This window comes from Pongo pygmaeus, chromosome 1, assembly GCF_028885625.2.
Source record: "Pongo pygmaeus isolate AG05252 chromosome 1, NHGRI_mPonPyg2-v2.0_pri, whole genome shotgun sequence".
Classification (NCBI taxonomy): domain Eukaryota; kingdom Metazoa; phylum Chordata; class Mammalia; order Primates; family Hominidae; genus Pongo; species Pongo pygmaeus.
Genome location: NC_072373.2, coordinates 11,268,269 through 11,275,638, shown reverse-complemented (window position 1 = coordinate 11,275,638; position 7,370 = coordinate 11,268,269). Strand labels below are relative to the sequence as shown.

The window sequence follows — 7,370 nt, the reverse complement described above, 5'->3', positions numbered from 1 at the left end:
TTTTGAGCTGCATTTGTGCGTGCTTGATACTTGCTCCTTTTGATCTGGATAATCTAGAGGGCATTTTCACTGGTGCAGGGATGCTTGCATGTGTAATCTCACTGAGAGTTAAAGAAAGGCCAGGACCAAACCCATTTGTTTATGGGGTTATGCAGACCCATCCAGACATTTTCAGTGTCTTGCTTTAAAATAATTAAGCTACTTTAACTGTATATATATACATATATATATATTTCAATGTAGGTTTAAAATATGAGAAAGAAAGAAGTAAATGTAAATGGTTGTTTATAGTTCTGGGAATTCAGGGCTTTAAAACTGAATTGGCAAAGGTTTGATTAAGAGAGTTATTCCTAATAAGAATATAATTGATTTAGGATATAATATATTGGGTAGTGCTTTCAGAGGGGTATGTTCAAGGCGTTATATTAGTATTAGGGTGGAAATTTAGTTACTATATTTACTATATAAATTGGGGGTATAGTTTAGTAGAAGGGGTTTAAGATTTTTAGGAAAATTTACATAAATCGAAGGATAGCTGTGGGGGTATTTATAGTTAAAATAAAATTTTTGGGCTCTGACGGGTTGCGTTTTAGTCTCTTGTTTTTGGGGTTTGGCAAGAGTATATTTGTCTAGGTTAATAGCAAAGTTAGAGATGGGGGGAGGGGGGCTTGCGAATTTAATTGGAAGAAGTTCCTGAAAGTAAGCGTATGTGCGTGAGCGTAGGTGCGTGAGCGTAGGTACGTCAGCGCAGGTGCGTGAGCGTAGGTACGTCAGCGCAGGTGCGTGAGCGTAGGTACGTCAGCGCAGGTGCGTGAGCGTAGGTGCGTGAGGGAACCTGCTTGAGAGAAGGTGTGTGAGCCTACCGGCGTATTGATTAATTGTTATGTCCTTCAAGCATGAATTAATTAACACCGTATGGTTGTTATTGTGGGTTCGGAATATTCAATATAAGCTCAGCTTCTACAATTGATTTGGTCGGAATCAAATCGGAGTACGTCTACAGAGGATTCAGAGGGGACCAGGCCTTCCGCGATGGTGAGTGATAGCATCCCCCAAAGTTAAAAATACCAAATGCGTGGCAATGCTCCCATGACTGGTTAATAGGGTGATAATCACTAGTCCATCGAGATGTCTTATTTAAGGGGCATATGTGGGCGATGTTAGTTTTATGGCCCTGAGGTAAGAACCAGATGCCAGGTATAGTTTCAGTATAGTCACCCCCAAGTTTTATGGGCCTGGAGCGAGGCGGGTAGCACTCCCGAGCAGGAGACTGATTTCACGGAGGTTGGTAGATTCAGAGACCAAAATTTGGTAGGGGATATCCATGTTGACGAGGGACTTCTTGAATGAAATGCACTATGTCCGATGAACGAACGTACGCACTATGTAATGTTAGGGATTTTTAGTATGGGTCAATATTTGTGAGGGGTAAGTTTGTATTGTACGGTCAATGGTTGTAATGTGCGATAGTTAATTAGGTAATTTCTATTACGTGCTTATATGCATGTGGACTAGGTTTGTAATGTACGTTAATTTATGAATGTACTATGTACAAGTAAGTATAGTACTATATATTATTCATGGGGACTAGCAGTAATGCACGAAGTACATAAGAGCACTAATGTATTAGTGCTAACTGATTAATACTGACACAGTAGTTAAAGTATGTGCTGAGTAAAGTTCAGGGAGTGACTTAATTAGAATTTCAGCTTTGGGTGTTGACGGTGAAGCGGGAATGGTTTTTCCCTGAGTTGTCCTGGGGAGGGGGGTTCTCCATTTCTGGTTTACAAGTCCAGAGTATTGTATTATACTACAAGGGAATTTTAATTTAAGTAATGAGTGGTATAAGTGTGAGAATGGGAGAGCAGTATATAATAGATGCTGCCTGCCCAGTAGTAATAAAAGGGTATTCAACTGGCTGTCCTCCGATTCATGTGAGTGTGAGAGTAAGCCACTAGGATTCAAAATAGGCAGTGACTGAATGGCTGGAATATTACGCTTTGTTGTTTAGATGTGTGAGGTATGGGAATAACTGCTAGAATGAGAATGGAAGATATGAGTTCTAATATGCCTCCTAATTTGTTAGGGATGGATCGTAAGATTGCGTATGCAAACAAAAAATATCATTCTGGTTTAATGTGGGGTGGGGTATTGAGGGGGTTGGCTGAAGTGTAATTATCTAGGTCACCCAGGAGATCAGGCAAAAATAGTACCACAGTTGTTAGGAGGAGGAGGAGAAAAAGTAAACCTAGAATGTGTTTGGTTGTGTAGTAGGGGATGAAAAGTGATTTTCTCAGGGTCTGATGAAATCCCTAAAGGGTTGTTAGATCCTGTTTCATGTAAAAATAAAAGGTGAGCAGTTGCTAGAGCTGTAATAATGAAGGGTAAGATGGAAGGGGAAAAATCATGTGAGGGTGGCTTTGTCAACTGAGAATCCACCTTAGATTCATTGTACAAGGTCGGTTCCAATATTTGGGATGGCTGATAATAGATTTGTAATTACTGTAGCACCTCAGAATGATATTTAGCCTCATGGGAGTACGTAGCCTATGAATGCTGTTGCTATAGTGGTAAGAAGGAGTATAATGCCAATATTCCAGGTTTCTAAAAATAGGAATGACCCGTAGTATAGGCCTCAGCCAATGTATAAGAAAAAGCAGACGAAAAATATTGAGGCGCCGTTAGCATGAAAATAGCAGACCATTCAGCCATAATTTACATCTCAGCTGATATGAGCAACTGAGGAGAAAGCAGCTAGGGTAACTGACATAGAGCGTATGGCCAGGAATAACTCTGTGATGATCTGGAGAATAAGGCAGGCACCAATAAGTGAGCCAAAATTTCATTTTGTAGAGATGTTAGATGGTGTAGGAAGATCAATAAATGAGTAGTTAATAATTTTTATTAGTGGGTGTGTTTTGTGGGTATTGGTCATTGGTGTTTTTATAGTTGGAAACAATGATGGTTTTTCATATCATTAGTCATGGTTATAATCCATGTAGGAATAATAGCATATGCTTTATTTTTATTGAGTATTCTCTTGGTTATAGGGTTTGTAGGTTTTTCTTCAAAACCTTCTCCTATTTATGGAGACTTGAGTTTAATTATTAGTGGTGCTGTGGGTTGTGGTATTGTGTTGAATTTTTATGGGGCTTTCATGGGATTAATAGTCTTTTTGATTTATTTGGGTGGTATAATGGTTGTTTTTGGTTATACTGCGGTAAATAGCTATTGAGGAATACCCTGAAACATGGGGATCAAGTATTGACATTTCGGGGGCTTTATGATTAGGATTATTAATGGAGTTGATGTTGGTTTGGTGAATAGTTGAATACGATGGAGTTGTGATCACAATTAATTGTAATAGCTCAGGAAGCTGATTAATTTTTGAGGGGTAGGGAGGGATTGTTGCATGAGGATCCTGTGGGTGTGGCTGCCTTGTATAGTTATGGGTGTTGATTAGTGGTAGTTGTTGGTTGATCATTATTTGTTAGCATTTATGTCGCAATTGAAATTACTTGGGGTAATAGATTAGACTATTAACAATAGGGTTAGAGGGATGGAATAAAAAAGGAGAGAAAGTAGAGTTTAATTGGGCCTTTTTGAGTAGATATGGTAATGGAAGTTGAAACTTGGGTTTGTGAAATGGACTTTGGCTTTTGGTATGGACTTTTCTAGTCAAATTAGGTCTAGTAGAAGTAAAGCCAGATTTTGGTTTGTGAATAGGCTTGAGTGGGGGATTGAACGGTGAATTGTGAGTAAATAAAATCCTAGTATATTAGAGAAGTTGAATGTCTGTAATGGGAACCTTAGTTTAAGATTATTAGTTGTGAGATTAAGCTCTATTGCTAGGAAGAGGCCTAGGGTGGTCACACCTAGGGCTGTGAACTTTAGGTGAAGTGGTATGGTTGTTTGGGGATATGAAACAGGAATAATACTGTTGGTGATGAGGAATCCAGCGAAGATGCTACCGATTTTTAGGTGCTTAGTTGGGTTAATTAGGAATGGATTATTTTCATTAATAATAGAGTTATGAAGCGAGGCTGTCCTATTAGAGTGAAGAATACGGATACTATAGACAGCTGTTAAGGAGGTGGCAATAAGAGTAATAGAAAGGGCTCAGACGTTGGTATATGAGGTATTTACAGTTTCAATAATAAGGTCTTTAGAGTAAAAGCCTGTGAGGAAAGGCATACCAGTAAGTGCAAGGCTACCAATAATAAAGGAGGAAGAAGTAAAAGGTAGAGTCTTGAATAGCCCTCCTGTTTTTCAGATGTCTTGTTCTTCATTGAGGTTATGGATGATGGGCCCTGAACATACAAATAATATAGTTTTAAAAAAGACGTGGGTGCAGATGTGAAAGAATGCTAGGTGCAGCTGATTAATGCCAATTGTGGCTATCATAAGGCCCAACTGGCTTGAGGTGGAGAATGCTACGATTTTTTAAATATCATTTTACGTTAGAGCACAGATTGCTGTAAATAAGGTGGTAGTAGCCCCTAGACATAACGTGAAGGTTTGGATTAATAGGTTATTTTCTATTAAAGGGTAGAAATGGATGAGCAGGAAAACACCTGCTACAACTACAGTGCTGGAGTGGAGAAGGGCTGAGAGTGGGGCTGGGCCTTCTATGGTGGATGGGAGTCAGAGATGGAGGCCGAATTGAGCTGACTTTCCTGTGGCTGCTAAGAGAAGGCTAATTAATGGAAGGGGGCCAGGGGTGGGATTTAGAATAAATGCTTGTTGAAGCTTTCATGTGTTGGAGGTTAAGAGAACTCATGCTATAGCTAAAATAAAGCCAATATCTCTGATGTGGTTATACAGAACTGCTTGGAGGGCTGCTGTATTAGCATCTGCTCGGCCGTACCATCAGCCAGTTAGTAAGAAAGACATGATTCCTATGCCTTCTCATCCCACAAAGCATTGAAAGAGGTTGTTGGCGGTAACCAGAATTAATATTGTGATGAGGAAAATAAGTAAATATTTAAAAAATTGATTAATGTTAGAGTCTGAGTTTATGTATCATATTGAGGATTCTACAATAGATCAGGTAATGAATAGTGCTACTGGGATAAATATTGTGGAAAAGTGGTCTCGTTTGAAGCTTAGTGAGAGTTTAAGAATTTGAACAGTTATTCAATGTCAGTTTGAGATAATGACTTGGTCTATACATACAAACATTGCTGTGGGGATGAGGCTAATGATGAAGGCGGATGCGATAGATATTTTTACGCAATTTGAGTATGAACCTTTTTTGCAGGGATTAATTAAGGTAATAATGATTGGTAGGCTTAAGGGGATTAGGGTTATTATAGTAGTGGAAATGTACATATTTGTTACTTTTATTTGGAGTTGCACCAATGTTTTTGGTTCCTAAGGCCAACGGAATGACTAATCCTTTAAAAGCTGAGAAAGCCACGTTGTTAGGCACGGGGGCATGAGTTAGCAGTTCTTGCATACTTTCTCGATTGATAAGAAGTTGTACGCTTCTATTATTAGATCCACAATCTAATGTTTGTGCTCGGTATCATACCATATTGTCTGGGAGAATATGATACGTGAAACGCTGTGCTTACCTGTAAGGATCCAGGTTAAAAAAATTATCATACATTAAATAGTGAGTAGCCTGATGTAGTATGCATTTTAGTGTCTTATTGCAGTTCAAAATATATGTTATTTATAAATACATCCTTCACAATATAAATCTTTTCTGTGAAAAGAAATGAAAGTCAGGGAAGGCTTTGTGAAGGATGTAGATCTTGAGTCAAACAGATACATAGTGATATTCACAAGAAATAGACCATTTTAAAGGACATGGGCTTAGAACTCTCAAATTAATTCCCAAAATAAACCCTTAAGCCTATCATTTCAAGCCCTTCCAATTGATAACCACATTTTTTGTTTGTGGCTTACGTTAATGACTTAGTGGAATTAATACTATATATATGTGTATATATATATATATAAATTTATTTTTTTGAGCCAGAGTCTCATTCTGTTGCCCAGGCTGGAGTGCGGTGGCGCAATCTCGGCTCACTGCAAGCTCCGCCTCCTGGGTTCACGCCATTCTCCTGCCTCAGCCTCCCTAGTAGCTGCGACTACAGGCACCTGCCACCATGCCCGGCTAATTTTTTGTATTTTTAGTAGAGACGGGGTTTCACCGTGTTAGCCAAGATGGTCTCAATCTCCTGACCTCGCGATCCGCCCGCCTCAGCCTCCCAAAGTGCTGGGATTACAGGTGTAAGCCACCGTGCCCGGCCAGTCCTATATTTTTATGTAATTGGTTCTGGACATCATTATGTCTCGTTTATTAAAGTTGTCAACTTTTGAAAGTCAAAGCAGAAACTTTTTATTGTGTCCTAAAATTATGGATGCTTTGCCAGCCCTGAATAATGGTTCCAGTGCAAATTGTCTCTTCTGATAATCTCTTCTCATTGAGATTTCTTAGAAGGCAAAAGATTGTACTAGAGCTGCAGTTTAAGCCATTCACATTTCACCTGCTTCAGTTCCTTCACCTTTAATTCCAAATCATTTTATTTCCTGCAGCCAAAACGAGTCTTTGAACTTTGCAGTCTTTAGTCAGGAGATTCATTATTCCAGAAACATGCCTAGGTTTATGATTAAAATAAGTCAGGCTGCACACTTTTCATTTTTCCTGTAAGAACCCAGCAGCAGGCAGTAAAGAATCTGTCAAAGGTTTGCTTCTTTTAACAAGTATGGAAGCCAGCCACTTCAAGCCCTGAAGCTGTTAGAGGAATTCTAGGTGTAATGAGTTTATGCATTAAACTTTTTTTTTAAAGTACAGAAGGATTCTAGGCAAACTTTGGAATCCTACTGTTCTAATGCCTTCTCTCCCTAGTTCAGTAGCTTTCAATTTTTAAAATTTGTGTCCATGTTACCTTGTGACCCAAAGGGACACATGCACAAATAACTGAAAGTAGAGTTTCATGATCTAACACCTGCATTCACTTCATGGGATATACTTGATATTTTTTATATTCCTTTCTCTTGTAATAGGTTCATTTAAAAAATGAAACTGATTTCACAATATACTAAAGGGTTGTGGCTTACAACCTGAAAATGCTGCTCTGTAAGAACCCACAAGGTCCCTTCCAGGCTTCATGGTGTTAGAACATTGAATCATTGTGCTAGGCCGGAGAAACATCGGTCAGAAGTTGAAATTTACCACTAGTTGGCAGAAAAGGAGTATCATAGCTTCCAGCCACAGAGGTAGGGATTTGGATAGGGCATTAGGAAGAAGAGGCAACGTAGGCATGTTGTTTGGTCCAAAGTCTCAAACCTTTGGCAGCACTACAGATTTTAGCTCCCCGAAGGTCAAGAAGAACTCCCCTTGAAGATACCTGCTTCAG

General features: G+C 39.2%; 1 pseudogene; it reads right to left on the bottom strand.

Annotated features, from left to right (window-relative positions):
* Positions 1-3,551: 3,551 nt before the first annotated feature.
* LOC129017011 (NADH-ubiquinone oxidoreductase chain 5-like) lies at positions 3,552-5,331 on the bottom strand (annotated as a pseudogene).
* Positions 5,332-7,370: the final 2,039 nt, after the last annotated feature.